This window comes from Hylaeus anthracinus, unplaced genomic scaffold (assembly GCF_026225885.1).
Source record: "Hylaeus anthracinus isolate JK02 unplaced genomic scaffold, UHH_iyHylAnth1.0_haploid 11997, whole genome shotgun sequence".
Lineage (NCBI taxonomy): Eukaryota > Metazoa > Arthropoda > Insecta > Hymenoptera > Colletidae > Hylaeus > Hylaeus anthracinus.
Window position 1 is genome coordinate 4,718,911 of NW_026534344.1, and position 23,944 is coordinate 4,742,854.

The 23,944-nt window shown below is 40.3% G+C and overlaps 1 protein-coding gene and 1 long non-coding RNA gene across 4 annotated transcripts in view; one reads left to right on the forward strand and one right to left on the reverse strand.

Moving 5' to 3' along the window:
- The window catches only part of LOC128889553 (uncharacterized), a 133,220-nt gene that overhangs the window by 62,229 nt on the left and 47,047 nt on the right, over positions 1–23,944 (reverse strand). The gene's annotated exons all lie outside the window — the stretch shown is intronic.
- Positions 1–23,944, forward strand: part of LOC128889549 (terminal nucleotidyltransferase 5C) — a 120,724-nt gene that overhangs the window by 56,103 nt on the left and 40,677 nt on the right. The window contains exon 1 of one of the 3 annotated variants that reach the window (XM_054147271.1): positions 2,807–3,443. The exons of the other annotated variants lie outside the window; for them this stretch is intronic. The gene's annotated coding sequence lies outside the window, so the exon portion shown is untranslated. Of the gene's footprint in view, positions 1–2,806; positions 3,444–23,944 lie in introns of those variants that run through there. 3 annotated transcript variants of the gene reach the window in all.

The window sequence follows — 23,944 nt, forward strand, 5'->3', positions numbered from 1 at the left end:
GAACCTGAATACGCTTAACGATCGAGTGACACATGGAAGTTTATGGAGGAAAAAGTGCGCGACGGATCGCGGTATTTTAATTGCCCGTATGAACAATCTGTGTCGGGTGAAATGTAACCAATTGGTATATTACGCTGTCCCAGAAAATATTTGCGTATTTCAAAACGTTCGTTTGTCGAGGGGATTTTTAATTTTTACTGAAAATTGAGGATCTTTTTATACCATGGAAGAATAATTGGATATAGATGAAAATTAAGGGATGTATACCATGCGTGGAAAAATTTAATCAGGTGCATATTGTTTTAATGAAATAGTTTCAGATGTAACGTTTCATACAAACTGAGATGTGTTACTTTACATTTGGATAAACTTTTTCGCCAGGAATAAGTCGATAAACATCTTTAGCCTTTGACAGTAAATATTGCAATCTTAAAGATCATATATTATTCGTCAATTCAGTTGAAAGAGTGCGTTATCCGTCTATGTGGTTGGCAATGATAGAGATCAAGTAGAAATGACTAGTAATAGACAGACACGTAAGCCAAAGATCGCGTGGTTATTCGAGGAATGTTCGATATTGTTTTCCTCGAAAACAGAGCCTCGTACGAAGAAATTTTATTCGACATTTTCGTTTCATTTGTTTACGCAGAATAACAACCAGTAGGATTGTACCGTCGAGTTACAACGATAGACTGTAGAAGCGCGTGGAATCTTATGCCTCTGCGAGTATCGACGACGGGAACCAAGAATAGACAAACCGCGGTTTCCATTTAAAAGCTACATAGCAACCAACACCACGACATGAAACTAACGACCAGAGTCAGTAACCTGCAATAACTGCTTGACCTAAAAATGTCTTTGGAACTCAGCTGACGTATTTTTCTATCGAATGCGCGTAGCCTGCCATCTACCACTCAAAGGACCGTTTGCTTTGTGTTAATGATAAATTAACGAAAGTCAACATTCCTCCGGAGTTAAACGTTAGTTAGAAATTATATTTCACGTTGAACGAGTGAAACCTGAATGTAGAATAATCGTTACAAAAAGTGTGCTTATTCATTCCTCGAATAAAATTTCCGATATCGAGACTCTCAAGTCGTAACACGCATCCCTGATCGTAGATACGAAACCGTTTTCCGTCGTCTCTAATTTGCTAAGTGTCGATTATCCACGTTTTCATAACCAGCTAATTGAATCCAGCGGCTATTTACGTTCGTTACGGTTTTTACGCGATAAAGGCGTAGCGGGGAACACCGAGTGTACGCCAGACCTGTTAACGTTTATCGTACGTGAATATTATGAAAATGTTATGCACACGTTATGGAAACACCGGGAGAACGTTCGTCTCTGCGTGTTGAATTTCATTCGCGTCGTAACATTCTTCGCGTGCGTGTGTATCTCGATGCACTCTTGGGGCGCCTGTCTGCCACGTTGCATCTTAATTGCATTAATTACCGTCTTCCTTTTTCCGCGTGCACCCCGGAATGGATTTTTGCATGAAGAGCATTCACTGCCGGAAGAACCGCTCACAGACAGCGTACACCAATGATTCTTCACCTTTTTAAGCTAAGGCCGCTTTTAGAGAATTATTAGTCGCCTTGTACTCGAATAATTTAGAGGAGAAAAAGGCCAGTTCTTTATCGTGAATAATTGTAACGAGAGGAATTCAGAAATTAATTGCTTCTAAAATATACATTCACTGGAAGAGGAAAATTTGATTCGAAAGAAGCATAAATATGTAGTATAAGTGTAAATGTAATATTGGCTAAAACTTGGTACAAGACAAAAATCAATTTAAATATGAAATTATTTGAAACGTTCCGAGTCTTCGAGTCGGCAAATCAAGAAAAATGAAATGAAATTCGTTTGGTAAATTCGATAAATATGATCCCACGTTAAATTACGCAGCAACAGTTTTTAAAGCTGTTAAGATGAAAAATTTATGCGAGATCCTTCGCAAAACATCCACGACACAGTGGCGATATCTTCACGGCACGGTGGTTAAGAATCACTGGCGTAGGGCATCGGTCTAGAAAATTCCCTATCGCCGCAAGGAGCGTGGAAAAGTAGGGCGACAACTCTTCAAAAGTTTCATCGATGTGGAAATATTTAACTGATTGTTAGAGAACGATCGCCTATAGGCTGCGGGAGCTGTTATAGGCGTCTATAGACAGTTCTAGATGTCGGGAAACGCTGAGAACAACACGGAAACAGGAAAATATTGAGCTTCGGCGTTGGAGTAATTTTATAACTGCGAAATAAAATATTAGGTTTCAGCGTTAGAGTACGTTAAAACATGATTCTATAAGGATAATTCAGGCCATACGAGAGTCAACATATTGTAAAGAGTTTTTCAAAACGAGTAAAATCAAGGGAAAATAATCTTTAGCGCGAACGTCCATGATGCATGAGGCGGGAATTCGGTCGGTGGAAAATCGCGGGCAAACGTCTCCATTATCGGCGCGAGAATTCGCGGGGAATCCGTGGGCTTAAAAATATCCGAGTGACGCTTGCGTAAGCTGTCATTCCGCCGGCCGGCGTGTACCTCGGTGCTTTTCGTGGCGGCGCGCAAACGCTTGCACGTCAAAATCGAGTCGAGTCGTGATTCAGGAGCGCGTGGAAACGTCGCGACGCCGAGAGGGATGAGCAGCGTCGCGTCGATGACGTTCGCGAGCGTTTGCCGGGTCGAACGAAGCGTGGGGGGAAGGGGTACGTCACGTAGAAGGGGAAGGTGTTCACGGTAAGAGGGAAGGTGGCGCGAGTGGGGGAAGCCAGAGTGCGTGCGCGCTCGAGTTGAACGCCGCTGTCAGTGTCAATTGGTTCGCCGCGGCGACTTGTTCTCTCAGTCGTCGACGTGTAAACCGGTCCCCGTTGATTCGTAACGTTTTTCTCTTCGTCGTCGGTCCGTAACTGATCGGCAACGGTACGTTCGTATATTCCCCGCTCGACCTTGTGTGTTTACCATCTACATCGAGACGGTTACGACGATGAACACGTAGGATCGAAGTCGATCGGAAACAGGCAACTTCGATACGATTCGTTCGCGTCTGCCCGTCCAACGACGACGGGCAGCAGCCAATCTCGTCCATCACTAAGAAGTTTATTGTTGGTGGTCGCTATCGAGAAGAGCTATCACGAAACGCGTCTGTTTGTGACGATTTCGTGCAGTGCAACCGTCGAGCGTGAGACTAACCGCCGAGGAACGTAATTAAACGTTGCTTCTCGTCGATTCTGTTCTCTGGTTCGGTTCGGTTCGGTAGCCGGTCGAAACGTCACGTGCCGGTGCCGGACGAGCATCGTATGCGAGGGCAGATCATACAGTGGACACAGGAGAACGCTGGGATCGGATACATGTAACCGTGCTTCTACACCGGTGATCAACGCTTGTGAGACGTGACGTGTTACCGCGTCCCGACGACATCGAGAAGAGGCTCTTACACGATGTGAGTACACGAACGTTATACATAGGCTGTCAGGGCCGACTTTACGATCAATCGAACGATGCGAATAGTGAATCGCGTACATGAAAAATGTACGCATGAAATGAAGGATTATCATATCTTAGGTTTAGCTTTAACGAGCTTCTCTGGTTTAGAAGCAGGCAAGGTATACTTTTGGAGTAACTGTACTACTCGTGGCAGTACTTTGCATTGTATTATATCGTTGCATATCGATTGTTATATCGATGCGTATTGCTGGGAATTCGAGTACGCAGACTTCGTTTATTTTTATTTTGTAACACCAGTTACATAGGAGGGCGGCCGAATTAGTAGAGGCATGGTGGCGCTGGTGGTTCTAACGTCGGCCCTCTGTACGCTGTTTACCGTCGTTGCTCCATATGGTAGCGTTCGAAAACTACCTTCAGTGATCGGTCCGAGAATTGTGTAAATATTATCGATACATTGACGTTAGACATCGAGTCTCGCGTATCGGTTCATCTAGGGAACGATTAGAAACGGTTTTGGAGTTCTGGAGACACGCGACTGTCGTGTCGATGCGTATCGATTACAACTAGTTTGATACCTGCTTACAATTCTCATCGGAAATCAAACAAACTGATGGTGTTTCGGCCCGTGTCAATCGATAGATAATGAATATTTCGTTTCTCGACCTTTCTCAGCTGATTCCTCATTAGAAAACAGCTGTCTTGCTGTCGTATTTCCCCCCACTCCTTGCTTTTGCCAAGCGAACGTGTCGTTTACATACTTTTTTACGTCGTTTACGTCGTTTTTTTTCTTTTATGCTGTACATATCACACATCATAAATCGCTTCAAATTCGCGCGATTATTTATTTATTTATGGACGAGCAAACCAACTGTTCAAATATGTAAAAGTTGCTGGATCGTCGTAATTCGTAGTTATCTACATAACTATTATCGAAATAAACTTTTACCAAAATTTATTTTACTACTGCCCAACCACGATATCGTATCAGTTACACCGTTGCCTCGTATACGGGAGTATTTTGAATTATATCGATACAATTTTCGAAGCATCAACAAGTCTGTCTTATCGTTACCATTTCGATACTTGTTCAATACTTGAACGCGATAGTTGGGAATCGATGCGTATCGATATTACCGAGTATGTTATCTGATTATTTTCATCGTTATTATGAAGTTTGCAAAAAAGTTCGTTCTGTTTACTAACTTCACTTCGATTGTCTATTGTTTAAAATCACTTCACAGCGAACGCTTAATTTTATTATCGAACAACAAACTTTTAAGAATTTTCCGATTTTCATCTCTGACTTTTACAAAATTCGCCAAGTGGAAAAAGAGCTCCAATTCTGAAGGGGTTGCTAAACATAACTTGGATCAATTGTTTAGGGAAAGATCATGGAACGAAATGGAGAATATCTGTGTTATTAAATACAGATGTTTCCTTGCCTAAGAGAAATCGCTTTTCATTTACGCGTTACACACCGAACGAACTTTTTGCTCAACTTTGTACATCTGCCTATCGATTTGGAGCCCAGCGATCCGTTCGTTACAGCGTCGACCACGTTCGAGCTTCGAGAACGTTCGCAGAGAGGCAGCGACGCGACGCCGACGCTCGTGCGCCGCGTAACTAGAAGTTTCTAGAAAATTGTGTAGCTCGCGGTATTCCAACGAGGCGTCGCCGATTCGAATTTTCAGTGTCGCGCTCCTTTCGAAACTGTTCTTTTTTCCACGTTCGAGTGTCGATGCTGCTCGCGTTTACTTTGACGATGGTAATTTGAAAACGAAGACTATACATATATACGTGTCCGTGAACGCGGATACACGATCAGCTCTTTCTAGAACGTGTATCGCTCGAGCAGGAGCGCGACCTTTCGGAGTCCTTTTCTTCCTTTCGCCGTGACTGTAAATACCTTTTTTCCGCCCTTTTTCCCCTGCGTTCTTTGTTCCAGCGGAAACGTAACAGCACAGCTGAGTGAAATTCAAAGTAAAAGTAACACGATGGCTAAGCAGAAATTGTTCAACGGAAATATCTTTCAAGCAATTAATTATCGAACGTTTCAACTAGAGGGCAGAATTATTGCGTAGATATTGTACTTTCATTTATTTCATTCGTGTTAGTGTAAATAATGCAGGACTACGTGGATGTATCGGTTCTTTTTAATAATTTAATTGACGAGTTCTTATCGAGAAGCAGCGACACGTGATTGGTTCTGGTCGAATCAAGTGTTATGTATTTAGCTGTAACGTATTCGACTTTTGTAGGTCTTCTTCAAGGTATAAACATAATATTAATCTACGAGTGTATTATAAATTGGAATGAACTTGGAATTGAGTTCTGCACCCACTATCGAGTTACTTTACGTTCTTTTTCGTGGAAAGTACGTTTAACTCGCTAATATAATTAATAAGAATTATAGCAAATCAAGTTTTGTCCCTTGATGGTAATTATATCCGAGTTTGATTATTCTGAAACGTCTCCAATACCCTGTAGTCATTTAAATAATACAAAAATAATTTCAATTATTCAATTTGTAATAGAAAATATCGTTGAATCGATATTGTAGTAGCGAGTTCAGCGTACCACATTAATTATCGGAAAATTGTTTTCTCTCGAGGTGAAATTGTCGCGCACAATAGTCCTTCGCAATCATAACGTTACGTTCCGGGAAATTTCAAACCGTTCAAGGCCAAGCATTTGCTCAAATTCTTAGAACCGTGGATGAAACCATGTTTACATTTCGCGCTCCTTGGTTTGTACTTCAAACGCAATTGTGTTCCGAGAATATTTGATTGCGAATTGCGTCGTTTAGATTAGTTCATTGGTAACGGAAGGGACACATTCTTATTGATATTTCGAACTATAGTGATTCGACGTGTTACATTTAGATAAAGCGAACGGAATTTACGTCATATTGTAGAATAGTAATCAGATCTAAAATAATATACCACATTCATCATTTGAATTACCAGGAGCCGATGTGATAATAATTTAGTATTTCCGACATTGATATACGTATACGGTGTGCAGGATTAGAATATTCAGTACAATACGACGTAAGAAGCCTGTTGCTAATTGCATCCGTAATAATTCAGGATAATGAAGTTCTAATCCGCTCTATTTCTTGCGAGGGTATTTTCTTTCTCCTTTTTATTCGTCGATCAACCACTTTTCTCTGTCTTTCTGTTTTGCTTTCGCTTTGATACTGTTTGCCAGAAATAGCAAGTCCTTATTCGACTAAACAATTGGATCGGCTCACATCGATTTCAAAATTAATTAAATTGAAATAAGTTAAAAATTGTTCGATTCATCGGTTAATAAATTTAAAAACATTCGGCAATATCTTTCCTCTTGAAGGATATTGATACGTATGTGTTACGTTAGCTTTAATGTCATAATGTCCATTACATACAATCACAATACTTTTTAGAATCAAAAAATGCGGCATTCTAAAGTCAGTGTATTCGAGTAGTGAAGAAAAATCCATTTAAAATTCACCTCTCAAGAGGGTAAGACCTTCGATAATAATAGTAGCGATAGAAATGCAAGAGTTATAGTTGATGTTTCTGTACGAATATGCAACTTATAATAGCGCGTTGGATCTTCGAAAGTGTATTGGATATCTTGGCAAACGTTACACATACATTCCAGGTGGTGAACCAATAATAATCGTTTGAAACGAAGCGAGCCGATTCGTTGTTTGAATCATATCGGGATAAACGGCTGCGAAGCGACCGAAACAGGAAGCATTCGCAATCCCAGATATTTATGCTCCCGTTCTCGAGGCAAATCTTCTCGCATTTATGATCGTTGCACACAATCCTCATCTTTTCCTCTCGCTATAGTTCCGCGAGCCGAGTTATGAGTTCTATATTAGGAGTGCGTGAAAGTATCCGCGCGTCCTTGGTGCAATAAATACTACTTTCAGGTGGAACAAAGAGTAGCGTATAATAAATTGAACTTGCATTTGATACTATTCGTTTGTAGTCAAGATTTTATCAGGGAAATTTTTATGAAAATTAAGTGTCGTTAATTGACGGGATAAATACATGAAGTAAGATTACTTCTGAATTATTATTATTAGATTTGTTACTTGTATCCCCCGAACGTCGAGATATATATTTCGAGTATATTTCTACTCTTGCAACGATACAATTTACACGATATTAAATTTCCCGCGGTACTCCGAGAAACGTACGAAATTGTTCTTTCTCCTGTAACACGGTGAAACATAATGGAACACTTTAATCTTCTGGCCACTCTTGGCTGTTAGTAGTTTTCGTTAACACCACATGGTGTCCACTCGTAGTTAACTTAGTTGCGATTCAAGTAAGTAATATTTTAAGGTACCGCTCGTGCAGACCATACACGGAAAGATAATTGCGCGAATATAATAATATAAATTAATATAATCATTTTCCATGTAGGGAAATTATTGTTGTATCACAAACATTTCACTCATTATTATGCTTTAATTTTCGTATTCTGGTAGAAAAATTATTTTTAAAATACAAAGATCAAAATTATTATTCCATGATCTCCATGCATCGTCATTGGAATAAATAAGTAACAGGACACAATATATCGTACCAGGTCGCGATAGATCGCGATGGGACGTTCGTCGAGTCACTTTTTAATTATGGACACACGGGGAGATTAGATTATTTAATTTGTGTCGGTGGTTCGATCGTGATGCAGCCTGGGAATGTCAAGCGGATTTGCTAAGGTTAACGATAGTGCCTAACGCGTAACGCGCTTAATTACGCAGTCAACAGGTTGTTCGCGATACCGATCACAGCAAGATCGCGGTTAAGTGATCGAAGTTATTCGCGTTGACATAAATTCATTCATGACGCACGACCAACGCATAACTGTTACCGTGAAACAGTAACGAACAAAATTCTAATGGAAATAAAAGAAACGAGTAACATTCGATGCCGTTACTCGTCGAAACAAAATTACAGTTTGAATTACGCAATCGAATTATATCTCACTTTGTAAGAATAAAACTTTATTCGAGATCGTCAATATTCTCTATCGCTCGCAATTAGACACATCCGCTGGCTTCGGGCCAGAAACGAGGAATATTTTCCTCGAATAATAGATGACGAATGAAAACACCTCATATAGCGATGTATTCTCACTTCGATTAGTTATTCAAACGAGCTTCGGTTCGTTCAACCTGAAACAACGATTCCATTCTATAATTTACATTCCGATGATTCGACACAAACACCGCTTTCTTCCATTACGACGAAGCAGAACTGGACGAATTCTATTCACGGCTGACGAATCAAAATGTGCGATTCATTCGATTGACCGTTCCAGAGTCTCGCGTAGGTGTCCATTACGAAGCACGAATATTTAAAAAAAAAAAAAAAGCGAAAGAATAGAAATGAAACGTGAGTGTAATCTTGCGAATGTAAAATTTGTCTTCGTTATTCGCGAATGATATTTGGCCCATTTTCGTCGCGGGGCAGATTTCTTGTTTGACGGCCGATTGATCGCGGTATTGTTAGAACGATTACGAAATCCCGTTCGAGAATACACGCGTTCGAGAGACGCGACCTAGGGCAAACCGTTGCGTGTTCCGTGGCGGTAGATAGTGCAACAGGCTGTTCCTCTCTCTGTGCCAGTGTAATCCCCACAGGGTGCGCACTTTTACGTCTTCGCCCGCTGCTGTGTTCGCCGTTAAATTGTATTATTCTCGTACCACGGTATTTAATTTTCCATGTTTGTGCTTGCGTTCACCCGTCGCCACGGTGTTGAAGGTTACGAGTCGTGTCGCTTCGATGTAATCCGGCGCGGACTCGTCGAGACTTCGGACTTTTGTTCGACTGTCCGACGGCTCATGCACGATGCGAACAGTTTCCTGTTTTTAACTCGTTGACGAATAGCGACGATTTAATATTTTGGACGGTCTGGCGAATTTGGAACATTCGCGAGACCACTGAGATCGATCGTGCAAATCGTCTTTCATGAGTTTTTGTACAATTGTTAAATTATTAGACGTAGAGATTCACTCTGTGCCTTTCCAAGGTGAACTTACCATTTAGAAAGAGAAAGGATTCAATTTTTAATTTTTCCATAGTCGCACGTACCAAGAGACCATATATGGTTGTAAAACTGTTTGTTACTATGAGGGGTGGTACTCTAACAAGGAGTCTAACTACACAAAGTGGCCAGTAAATATTTCTATTTAAGCTAGAGGTATAAGTAATTATGTAAATGTAAAGACACAGAATTATTATATTTAAGATAATTTAAACAAAATATTATATTTAGATAAATACATGGGTATTTTGTTTCCTCGACTTGCATAGGCTTTTGTATGATATCGCGAGGGGGTGGAATTAATACAATTGTGAAACGAATACAAAGGCCTCGGGTATAACTATGTTTGCTTTGTTCGTTGTGGCAGTAACTCAATTTGAACTCTCAACGCGAGTTTCAGTTCTTCGTTTCGATTAAATTGGAATGTAGGGAAGAATTGTAGAATCGAATTTTATCCGTATTTCAATGCCTTTTATCATCGAGTACTCTAATTATTTCTCCTTGGCGTTTCAAACGTTATTGCTAAAGATAGTATATTTAATAATTTCTCATTACTGTCATACTTTTCATCCCTGACTCGTGGATTGTATATTAGTAAAATAAATTCTTCAAAATACATTATCAAGTCTAATTACAAGTCTGTCATCGTTGTCAAGAAAATATAGTTTAAATTCGAAGGACGCAAAACTTTCGAGAGCTGGTGACCCTAATGAAATTATTGAAACGTGTCTGCTTAAGTATTATGAAACCGACTTCCCTATTCCGAGCATGTTTACCCTAAGAAGCTCGATAATGATAACGACTTTATTACATTATGACAAGCGGAGGAAAGAACACAGGGGGAAGGAAGTGCAACACAAGTTACAAAACCTAACGCAGTTACATAAACGCGATCGTATCCAATTATGACGGAAAACACTTAATTAGCGTACACTAGCCTTCAAAACTATTCGGAATATGCGTCCAAAAATTAATTTTCGTTCAACATTTTATATATAAAAGAATACAAAATTAATTCTATTTTCACATAAACTGCTACTCAGAAGTTTGTGGCTACCTGGGATTTTTAAAATAAATTTGGTATATTAATTGATTATTAGTCAAATATGATTTAAAATGAAAACTTGACAAAATGTACTACGATTCTCGAAATCTTTCGAAATTACGCATTCGCCTAAGCGCAGGCGGAGAGTTTCGTTCTATTAGCAAACAACGCGATAAGCGTCGTTACGTGACGCGTCGCGACGCGATACGGACGAGCACGTGCGTCGACGATCGAGCAATAATCTCGCCTCTGAATTTTCCAATCACGCCTTTCACTCGTCCCTCTGGACACTTCCTGCTTTCGACATGCCATTTTTTCCCAGATAATTCGCTCCGGCTGCGACGCATTGTCTCGAATCGCTTTTATCGTTTCGTTTTCGATCTATAACGAGTCAGAGGTTAATTGAGATTCGACTTGCAATTTCAGCCGATGGCTTCGATCGCAACTTTTACTTTCCCCTTTCTTATCCGGATCATTTTGTCGTTTATTTTTGGTAGTTTTCTGTAGTAAAATCCATCCATGATTGTAGCTTGGTTCTTTTTTTATTAGAAATTTTCGAAAATTTTGAAATTTTTGAAAATTGAATTAAAGAAGAAATCAAGCGAAAACTTGATCTTCTCATCTTGATTTTTTCATTATTCGCGCAGTTCTTCCTCGAATCAGATCCGATCTCTTCGAGGCAAAGATAGTCATCGTTAACGAAGCTGCAAGTTGCAATTCCTGCCAAACGCTCCAATTTTATTTCTACCTTTCACTTCCTTCTATCTTATCCCAGCGTTCTGATACAATGTTATCGATCTTGTTACCTTCATCTTTTTCTTTATTTTTCCTCGTTTTTTTTAAACTTGCATCGCAATGGAAAACGGCTCGCGTACGATATCGTCGAAACCACGAGCCTCGAATTTCTCGAGCCTTTCACTCGCACGCTTCCTCCTTTCTTTGACTTTGTTGTACGTTGTTGAACTTTCTTGCTTGCAATTGTAATTTGCCAACTCGGTTCCGCGACGATTGCCTGGAGTCCTAGAGTTGATGGAAGGAAATATATACAAAGTTGCCGGGAGATTACCGGCGAATGTGCGCCGCGTGTTGACGCGAAGAAGAGCGATTGGAGGATCATTTTATTTATTAAGGAGATTGATAGCACGAGTAAGACGATTGTGAACGACATTTTAGTAGGTAGCCAGTTATTTAGTCTATCGACGTTTAAATTATTTTCCTTTTAATTCGTGAAGATTGGCATTGCTTCTAGCACTGAAACTATCGAGGCCAAGATAAACCTATTATACGTGTAACTGTATCTTTGTAATTAAAAGGGAAGGAACAAATTAATTTGTCAAATTAATTCTCTATTATAAGAGTTGTTATAAAAAATTGCGTTATCCCTAATTGTTCGAATACTACTCCTTCAGTGCCACTATTTTGTATAATCCAAAAAAGACAAATTTACTCCAAGGTCGTCTATTTAGTTGCTGACAAATCAATTCTCGAGATACGAAATCTTCTAGAGTTAGCAAAAGGTAGCAATTTTGACGTTCGCCTAACCCGTGCCTGACCATGGGATTAAATTTCACGGTTCAAGTGTAATAAAATAGCGAATCGAGGAAGCGGAATTCCGGCTAATTTGTGATAATTTTCACGAAATAGGAGCTGGCAAACATCCAACAATTTTTGTTTGCGCCAGGTGTTGCAATTTTTGGCAATTCGTCAATGCTTTGTGGTTTTTGCGTTATTGTCCCCTTATTTTCAGTATCATTTTTTTTAACGCCCTATCTATTCTGATCAAAACGCGTGCTGCGAGTATTTCGTTGTGATTTTTGTAAATTTCAGTTTTATCTAAAAATTGTTCGGAAGATTTTATTTTATTAATGTTTTCAATTGTGTTTAAAAGACAAACGAGAGGCGAGGTCTGTTTTTTTAAACATGATGATGGTGGTGCTCTTATCATGTCCAAATCGTTCATGCGTGGCACGCGTGACCACGTGGTGACTGGCGTGGTTAGCCAGAATCGAAGATAACCGTGTCAGAGAAACATGGACCAGTGGAAATTCGAGCACAAAAGTCGGGAATTAAAAGTTCTGTTTCGAAGCTTTTACAGTTGGCAAATGTTTGAATATGGTCACGCTATATTCACTTAAACGTACGTGTGAATAATCGTTTCAAATTTGGTTGGAAGAACTTTCAAACGCATGTACCGTATTTAACTCTCGTATTTGCGGGTTTGCCAACGTAGGTAATTCATCGAATTCCTGTACAAACTTCGAATATGCAATAAAATACTTCAACAATCAAAATTCGAAACATATATTTGCACTCACTCTCGCGGAACTTTGTTACATGTGCACAACAGAACGTACTCGCCCATTTTGCATAAAAATCATTTTCACAAATTCAGAAATCTTAATTATTCATTTCTTGGCCACCTTTTTCAAAAAATCCCATCCACAGATCGACAAATAGAAGTGCAATCTTGTTCCATAAAAAAAAAGAAAGTAGCCGACTTTTCGTAAACATACCGAGCTACTAAAGTTTCCCCATTTGGAATCGAGCACGCTTAAAAATTACATAAATCGATGAACGATCAATCGTAATCGGGAGGTCGTTCCTCTGGACGGTGTCGTTAAAAATCACTCGAGGCCAGTTTTTCACGGGGAATCACGTTCGCAACTTGACATTGCGCGTCGTCCATGGGCGTAATATTTCACGTGAGCGCGCTCACCTTTCACCAGGCCGATAATGCGATTTAATTAAATTTCGCACGGCTGCCGTGGCGCTTAACGCTCATCGATCGCCCGTCGAAATCGAGGCTGGGTCGTCGACATCGTCGATGACGAAATCGACGATTGCTCCCACTCGTGGCGAATATGCAAAAGCTCTCACTCGTGACGAATTTCACGGTTATCAATGTTGTATTTTTAGCTTAGATTAGATATCAGTTTTCGGGCACATTGAATGTGTCTTCAAGTAGAGATGGATAATGTTTTTATTCATTCTTACATATGAACAGTGCTACTTGAATAGCGCTGTTTGCATATCTCTGATTGGACAATGCTACTTGAATATCGCTATTTTAATATTTCCACTTGAACAGTATTACTTGAATGCCACCATTCAAATAATGCTACCTGAACATTGATACTAGAACAGCGATATTCGTACGTCACTATTCGAATGGTACTACACGAATACCACTGCTTCATCTGTGCTACATGAATTCCATGTAATGGTACTCAAATTGTACTACTCAAATATCGTAAAAAATTGTCTTATTCCATAGTCGTTATTCAAATGAGGCTACTCGAATAGCAATCATCCGATTTTGAGAAATTCAACGACTCATTCGAATAGTTCGCAGCGTAAACCCAAAGAATTTCTCGAAAAAATGGGAGAATTTTCCCCGTAATGAATTTTTGCAAAAAAAAATCGACTCGTTAAAAATTCGCTCGCACCGTGTAAAGAAATTGGCAAGAATGCCCGCGATGAATCCTCACTGAATCCGTTTCTGCGGCTCCCTCGTTTCTCCCACGTTAGACTAATAACTCGAAGATGAGGAGAGGGTGGGACAGAAGGGAGAGAGCTGGCTCTGATAAAGCACGGGTTCACCTATAGCAAACAATAGACTACGAGATGCACGAACGAAACGGGCCACTTGTCGCTGCGCGAATCGACGTGGGCGCACTGGGTTATGCTTCTCGAAAATATCGCGAGTCGTATCTCGACGTTGTGTAACGCTCTTATTACGATCGCGATACGGCCGTTAAGCAGCCGGTTTCACGTGGGACTCTCAGAGCTTCGCGATTTCGAGGATCGTTCGCAATCGTGCTCGGATAATTAGGTCGCGAGAATTGTTTCTGTCCCCCTTTCTCTCTCGCTCTCCTTTGTTTAGTTCGAGCGAACGCCACAGACTCGCGAATTAATTTCCATCGATTTACATGTCATAACGGCGGGCACGAAGCATATACAGGGTGGTCAGCCGGAAACAGAACTAATTGCTTCCGTCGACGTTCGTATTTTTTCTCCCCGTGGAAATTTCTTGCAAGTGGTGATTTTTTTTAGAGAATCGAGAATGATTGAGGTTCTCGAGGTACAATTACCGTTGGAGAAGTGAGAGTATAGTTGAACCAATATTGCTTCAGATAGGTTTAGTTTCTTCAGTTGTAATCTTCGTCCCTTTAAAACGTAGTGTGTTTTGAATATGAATACAATTACGAGTTGGGAAATATTATATTTCACTCGTAATATTCATTTACTTGTATCGCTTTTTTCGCTTATCCTATGTGAAGTAGGTATACCTTCGTTATCTGTGGCTGCGTCATTCTGAAATCTTCAGTAATTATATGTTATTATAGAATAATGAAAGTCTCATTTGGAAAACGTGTTGCTATCCAATCCTGTTTAAGAGGCGCCTGTTAGGGCACAAGCTACCCCTCTTAGATGTTCGAGCATCTTTTTAAAATTATTCAATCGTAGCTTAGATGTTCGAGCATCTTTTTAAAATCATTCAATCGTAGCAATAGGGAAATAATTATATCGATAAGTTATTTTTAATGTTAATTGCTTCCACATAGGGGCGATAATATTTTTCTGCTTGTCGTAGACTGTTTTGTCTTAGTTTATACGCAGTCGAACACGAGGAAGTTCCACTGACCGCTTATTCGAATTCCCTACTATCGGTTGATAAACATTTGTCTCAGTGAACCGGACATCCTGGCACGGACTATCGTGGGAGGCTTGAAACGGGCAGTTTATGGTCGTCAGAAGTAGTCGAAATCATTATTTATACGAATCGATTTGTAAATAAATAAATTTAAATTCAATCAAAAATTAAATTCACATTCGGGAAAATAAATTAAATTCAACATTTGCTTAGTGAAAAATTTCACGTTATTATAACTTTGAGCTTTACTCTGCTATATAGAATCGACTCGCGGCACGTGTCGTGTTATTTCTGAGCAAACATGAATCGTATGTTCGGTTTAGTACAAACAAATGACTTTTCAAGAAATATTCTCCCGCTTTAGTAAACACTGATTACATGGTTAATTATAATTTGAGACATTATATAGCTGGATATCTCGCACATTACGGTTCTATGAATCAGTTATTTCTGGCACTCGTTGCTATCGTTATCACGCGAGATGCTCGTCTAAGTGCTTTGAATAATAACGTTACCGAGAGTATGATTCCTTGCGTGTCGATTAATTCCTCCTCGTGATTAGTGTTTACAGTTCCAAGGTATCGCTTTGCTGTTCGAGCGAAAAGTATTCCCCTGTCGTACACGAGACAATCTTCTGTTCGCCTAATCGAAGGTTATTTGTTGATCTAGGTTAGACGTGCCGACTAAACTAATCGATTTGTGCCATGACTGTTACTGGTTGGTCGAATGGAACAGTGTACCATGTCGGTGATTTAAAGTTTGGAGGGTTTGATATAGAATTTTAAACGATTAAAATTCCAGGAATTTAGACCTTTAGATCGTTAAAATTCTGTGGATTTGGAGTTTCAGATCATTCAGATTCAGAGCAATCAAAATTTGAATAATTTTCTATCAACCTTTCGACCAAATCAATTTCAGAATTCATAAGTTGCCCTCGAAATTGAATATTATCGAATATCCTATTTATTCAAAGTACCAAAGTTTTTTTTTTTTTATATATATATGTATATATGTATATACTTTGAAAATGGCTCACGAAATTATGGTCCAAGGCGTTGTAAATGAGAATTCATTTTAAAGTTTGGACAGGCTGCGCTCTTCGTCTCGTTCAGGAAATATTGCCGGTGAAGCTGGTATTCTCCTAGCTTAAATCGCACTCTTAGCAGCGAAATATTCAAAAAGCTACCCACTCTACGCGAAACGGAGCGCGGCAGCAGCGAGATCTTTTTTTTCCTTCGCCGAAGCTTACGAACAAAAGCTAATTTCAACGTGAAATGGAAACGCTGCTTCTGAAAAGGGCAAGGATTCCGGTTGAAATCTCCTCTTTATCGGTTGGAGTAAAAACTCGTCTACCTGGCATGATTAATGATTAATGAACCTACTTAGGTTCATTAATCAGTTGCGAAGTTCTGATTTCTATTTATGTGGCACATTATGTTCCCAACTCTTTGCAAGCCTTGGAAGAATAATTGTTGTAGCTTATCCCAGGAGTAACGTTCGTATTACATTTCATAAAAGTACGCCTGGAGTAGTAATCTGTGTGCGCGTAAATTCATCTTTCTAACAACGGTTTTTCTACCAAGCACCTGCGAAGCCATTTTAAACTAGCACCTATGTATACAAAAATAACATTCTTATTCTTCAAGATGCACATAATCATTAGGTAAAAGGAAAAATCAGAATGTCCATTCAGTTCCTTGGAATTAATTCCCGAATCCCTTCGAAACAGATAGAGCTTCTGAAAGGTCTGTAACAAACCGCGTGCGGAGCCATTTTTAACAGAAGCATATATATATACATGTAAAAAATAATTTGCGTACTCCTCAAGATGTACACAATCGTCTAGTAAAAGGTACAGTCGGGACTCGCATTAATTTCTTCGAAATAAATTCCCAAAGCAGAAGCCTCCGTACGTAGCCCCAGAAATGAATTCAGTAGAACGTGTCGTTGGTGGACGGACACATCGGATCACGTACGTATGTAGTAGAGTCTGAAAATTTTCAACCGACTCGAATGGATTGTACGTAGTAAGAATATTTCTATTTAAAGAAGCAACATATGGAAGCTTTCGTCGCGATAGGGGTTAATCTTTTTTCGAGGTCAGGCCACCATAAAGGACACCGTACTAGAACGCCGTTAACCCACGTTCGCATTGTTGCAAAACGTGTTGTGCGCCTTCCTTGACATTAAAACGCGCGCTCACGACGCGCGTTCCATCGCAAAAGCGTAATGCCCGCGCCTACCGTCACGGTATTCCATCCCCCACTCGTTTTTCGCCTTCCACCTTTCCCCACTCTTGTCGACGTTTCCCTTTTTTTTTTCTTCTTTTTCTCCTCTGTCCTTTTTATGGGCGCATCGCGGGTCAAGTGCGGCTTCCAGCGCGCGCGCGCGCGCGAGAGATTTTCCACTTAGGTTTTTTCTCGACGCCTTGTCCCCCTTTTCGCGCGTTTTCCTTCTTTACACGCTACTTGGCCGTTGGAGATGAACCGCGGGGCGCACGAGTTTGCGTTCTCGTCTCTTCGAGAATTTCAGCTGAATTCGAATTTCATATTTGCATTTTTCGAGGAAGAAATTATTTTACGCGCTTTGGATACCGTGCATGGTAATTTGGCTTTTATTTTACTTAGTTTGATACATTTCTTTGGTAAAGGTTAGCTTTATAGTTACTTTGTGTTACGCGCTCTTTTATTGGATACAAAGGTGGTAGCGAAATTAAAACGAATTTAGAATTTGGTAGAACGGAATTTCTTTTTCGTGTTCGTTTCCGTTCTTCTATTTTTCAGTTCTATGGAATTGTATGCTTACGTATAGAAATTATTCGGCTCTTTAATAAGTGGACAAATGGAGGACAAAATTAAGAAACACACGAAGGCATAAACAGAGGGAAAAATTAATAAATCAATGAAGACATAATTTCGTTTGATAAATCAGACGTTACTTGTTATCGAACAAAACCTACATTTTAAACTGACCAATGGATTGTATGTAATAGTAAGAATATTATTATTAGAGTATCATTATTTTATCTTTTATTCGCTACTCGAATTTTGCATCCAGATAATTTTACCCACCTCTGCCCCTGGTATTTCATTTGATAAGTATGAAAGAATCACGGAGCACGTACACGAGCTTATCAGCGTATTACGTGCTTACCCTCCTCCTCTCTCCGTGATCTTGGAGTTTTCATTGTTTTTCCCCTGCCCGTTATCTTTATTACCTTGTTATCAACGGTAATGTAACATGTAATTTGAACGATTCCAATTCCTGTATCGTTCGCCGGACTTCCCACTTGCAGTTAGTTTTTCAGCTCTTATCACCGCGTCGCGCGTTTGCTTTCACTTTTCCCGAGGTTGCCTTTTCCTCGACTTTTCCTTATCGCGTGCATCATTTCGTATGCCACTCGTGTAGAAGGTCAAGTACGCGATACGAGTTCCCTATCCTTATTTTCGCATCGCAACTAGCGAATATTGTTTCGAGGCTTGTACACTTTCGTATAAACAGAAGGTGGTAATTATTTCAAATGTGCTTTCTGTCACGTTTACTGCCATGCCAGGTTTTCGTATCTAGAGTTGAACGTATGTTGAAATTATAGCCTGAAGTAATGACAATTGTTCAAAAGCTTACGGTTATTATTCCTTTTATTCTGTGCTCGTTAAGTAATGCAAAATTTGCATGTATCGTTGACAGTGTGACGATAGCACTGTACTTGTTTGTCACCGGCGAAATTAATCTTCGAAATGCTGCTTAATGGAGTTCGTTTCGCAAGTCATCGTCGGGTTACGAGTGGTCATTACTGGGCTATTGTATTTGGAGTTGGCCTTGAGTGTTTGAATATTGCCTCTCGATTGAGAATTCCGCGACGAATTAATTTTCAAACAACACCTCTCCCATAGCTCTTCGAAAATTTTGTAACTTTGGTTACACATGCTCGAACATCACTCTTGGAATATAATTTTTTGTAATCCTAATATTCGAACGTCACACCACGAATATTAATATTCGAATATCATTCTTGGACCACTGTGTAGTATAGCACATTCGAACGTGCCTTCAGGTTAAAAAGCCGTCAAGAAGTATTCGAACACTTGACTACTCGGATATAATTTTAAATACCGTTAATTCTACGATAGTTGAATATTTAAATTTTCCCCTCCCCCGTCCCTCCTGCCCCTGAAAAGTTGAAATATTCAAGCAGAGAGAAGTTTGCCAAGAAGTCTGGGAAACTGCAACGGCGGACGATCGTGGGTGTCGTTAACCTTCAAAATTGTAGAAAGTTTCGCGTAAGTTTTTCGAATGGTGTCTCCTGGCACGGTGTCAAGTATACGGCGTCGTACGCGCGGCCATAGATTTAGAGCACTCGAGCCGAAGTAAGACGTAAAGGCGCGTGTACGAGCGCTCGAAACAGGTGACTACCGTGTATGGTAAGAGCGCATAATTAATCGACAGTCTAAATACGGTGCACGAGGCGAAAGACTTACCTTCTCGACGGCATCGACATCGCCTGGCCAATTAAAGGCTGGCGAATATCGGCCAGCGATGAAAAGACCTCGCCGAGAGGCCCTAGTGCACCGATTTCGAGCCACTTTCTTCTGCTGCGAGCCTCGTCTCTCTTTTCCTGCTGTTCCTTTGTGTTTCGTGTTCAACTTACTATCCCATTCCCCGCGCGTCACGCGACAAATTAATCATGCGCGACTGACGGCACGAGGAACGCACATTTTCGCATTTAATGTACAGATTTACTTACGACCTTCGAAACTCTTCATTTAAATATTTTCAATCTTTTTATTTCAATGTGATTCTTGGTTTATCAATTTTATTGAAATTCTCGATATTTTTGATTTCATTGAAATTCCCAATATTCAATTTCTTTTGCTCCATTATGCTTTGTTTACACAGGACATTACTATTACAAAATACTCTATTATTCTTCATATCTCAATTAGAAATTTTCATCAATGTTTTCAATTCGAGACTGTCCAATAGAATTTCAAATTATCGTAAACTGTTTCTTTAACTTTCGTTAAAACGTTTCCACCTCTGGATTTTGGGTTCGCGTCCGTACACGACGCAAACGATTAATCCCAACAAAATGTTGGTAACGAAACGTTTACGGCGAGACGTGTACTAAATTCGTGAATTAATTCGGACTGAATTCGAACGGTGGCGCTACCCGAAGACGTAAACTGAATAATTCATTCGGAGGTCAGCTATTAGCTGTTGAAACGCTGAACTCTCGAGATGTGTTAGACATTTCGCATGGGATGCGTACACAGAATTATCAACTCGCGAATTGCATAGCCAAACATCGAACAAACAATTATCGACACCTTAAATTTCTTGTTAGTTGCTGTTTAGTCCGTGTACTTTTTTTTTTTATCCCAGTATCTTAAGATTTATTATCGCTTGCTCTATTATTTTTAATTTCGTTTTACTAAGGCAACAGTTTTCCGTGCATTCGATAGTATTTGTTTTTAAAATTAATTAATGTTATATTTCATCAACTGATTTACCAAAATTTAAACCATTTAAAAAAGAAATTCGAAAATTATATATCGAGTGTGATAGATGTTCAGAACAAAAATACTATCCAAATGCATCCTAAACTAACTTTCCTATACTTCAAATCTGGAGTTCCAGCTCTAATGTCCCCAAACGTTACTCTATCTTCGTTCTAAACCGCACCCGATGATCAATTCCGATCTTTCCATCGCAACTGGGTGGCAAAGTAATTGCACCTATCTTCTCGTTTCGTCTTTCTTCTATCTTCTCAATTCTTTGATCGCGAGACGCCTTTAATGTGAGTTAGGAGAACGTTCCTTCTTACTAGCAATCGTGACCCGTGACTTTAAAACAGATGGCTCAACTCGTGAGCCAGAATGGCTCCTCGTCCAGACCATCCTAGTGCCATTTGTGGAATTGGAGTTCTTGTTAGAAATATTCTTCTATTTTAGCTGCTGCTCTTCAATTTTAAGCAACACACGTCTATTTTAGGAATTATAGTTCTACTTCGGGTTTCTTCTTTATGTTTAACACTTCTTTGAGTACCAATATTTTTTTTTTTGTTTTGAATCATTTCATTTCTTCCTCGAGCACCACGTATCTTCCTCAGACTCCCTGTGCTTCCGTATTTTCGCCCACTCTTCAATTTCAAGCAACAAACGTTCCTATAAAGTATGTCCTATACTAACTATACTTGTTCTCAACATACCCCTTGTCCTCTGGACACCTCACCTGTCCGCTAACGAGAACGAGGTGCGCGAAACGTCGTGCGCATTTCACCGACGATCGGTGCGCGCGCGAACGTACGTTTCCATCGTCGCGGCGCGCCGTTTTATGCGAGAACGCTCCAGTTCAGCCCTGTAAAAGGAATGTCGCTGGTCTTTCAAGGTTCGCGAGCACGTACCAGGGCGTGGTATGCACCTGGAAATCCGACTGGCAAGCAATAACCGATCACGTTATGATTGGCAAATCCCCGGCGGCTGGACTGCCACCTTTGCTTTGCATGTCGATATTTCTCTTTCTCCTTCGCGTACGCTTACACGCGTTATTTTTCTCTTCTCACCTTCCCCCCCCCCTTCGTCGTTTTTTCTTTTCGTTTTTTGTATTTCTTCTTCTTTTTAACTTCACTCCAGAGTCGATTATATCGCAGGTTTGTAGGTTCGCGTTCGAAGCGATCGAGCCACGTTACACGCGATGCGATATCGCGGCTATGGCTTTAATCTCGTAGCTGATACACGCGGAATGCGCGGGCAGGTGGACGCTTGCGCGACAGGTTGTAAGAGAAATATTGAATTGCAGAGCACGGTCGCGTAATTGCACGGAACGCAGGAACAACAATTTTCTTGAGCCCCTGGCTTCTGTTTCTGAGATGCCTGGCTTAGGTTTCGGAGAAGTTCTCTTTGCACGGCTCTCTTTTTCTCTTGTATTCGTAGATCCTTTGGAATATCGGAGGTTGCATAGTCGAGAATATTTAAAACATGCCATACGTTTGTGTAGTACTGAACGCGATTTTCAGATCACTAAAGAACATTTTCTTGACTGGACACTGTGAGTACTACTATCGTAGGTATTAATCCTCAATTTTAGACATCGATCGTTTCTTGTAGGTACAATACGTTACTCCCGCAGGTCTATCTCTTGTTTATATTCTGGATTCAAAGAGAAATACCTGAAGGAAACGTTTCATGTCTTCGAACAGGACAGCGGTATCCGAAATAGAAGCATAGGTTTCGAAAAAGATATTTAACACCTAAAGTTAGAAGTGAGGTATCTCGAAAGATGTGGTACTTGAAGATGAAATTTAATGTCTGAAAACAGAAGAACAACCTAAAAACTGAAATGTAACGTAACGTCCAGTGGTACCCAGAGTAGAAGTCTGGTACTTCAGGAAAAATGGTATCTGAAGAAGACATTTAATATCTAGAACCAAAAGAATACTATCTAAAACAGAAATATAAGGATTGTGTACCATCTCGGTATCTCGGTACCATAAATCATGATTGAAAACGTGTTCCACCCAAGAGTCAACCGATTGTGGCTGGAGAACGCGTCGAATTAATCGCGTGCCTTCCTTTTTTCGCCCGTTTGTTCTAGGATTATTTCTCAAGCGCGTTGCGCCACGAGCATATGCAACCGCCGTGTCGTCTGTCGAAACGATTCGATCGTATCGAACATCTGGGAAATTCGTTTGAATCGGGTTAGACCAGTCGACACGGTGACAGGAGAAACCGCGGCAGCCGCGTCGTTATGCGACGCACGAACCGTCCCTTGTCTTGGTCACTCGTGGGAGGAGTCGCCTCTGTCAAGGTCTTCGCATATTCTTATCGACAAGGCGATGCCTCGGTGTCCCACATCGCTGGATGCCCGAGGTCGCCACCGCGAGCAAAGATGAAGGAACGTTCATCGAGAATTTTAAATCGGAGCAGTAGCATTATCGGAATGACGTCAGGGAATTATCGAGATTTTAGGACCTCGAGTTAGGAGGGGGAATGTTGTTTATACTGTTTAGTTTATACTGTTTAATCAGTCGAGCAACAATGGCAGCGTTGGATTTGAGTTCTATACCGATCGAAGAATGGTAAAAAGTGATCATTTTTTGGGTAGTTAAAGGCTAGATTAACACGTTGACTGCCAAACTAATTATGAACATTTATGTGAGCCTTTACAACTGAAACTGACAGTTTCTATACAATTGAAATTTCCTCTATTCCTGAAATTCCTCTATTCCTGAAATTCCTCTAAATCTGAAGAATGACGTTCTCTTGATCTAGGTGCCTTAGTTACCCCAAAACTACTCACTTTTTCAATCTTCCTTTGCAAGTAAAATTAATCCTTTTAAAATCCACCTCGTCCTTTTCAAATTTCTTGAGTCGAGCCACTCTACAAAGCCGTATGAAGTGACCTAACCATACACTCAACCGTCTACTTCGTAACGATATTTTCTTACCGGCTTCGAAGGACTTCGAGCATAATCTCTTATGCTCTAGTTCTATTTTCTGCTGTTTACGTATTTTCGAAATCAAAATCATACATAGTTTACTGGATGCCGCGAAACGACGCTAATTTCGCACAGGGGAGCGTCTCGCAGGCGCCAACGTAACAATTGGCACACAGCGTTAGACCTAGATCCTCATTGCGCTCAATACGACGTTACACTTAACGCGAGAGGACGTAAAACGTAACGTGGCGATTCGTCGGGACGGTGACCCTCTTTATTGAGGTGTCACAGAATTTTTCACGCAACGTTTAC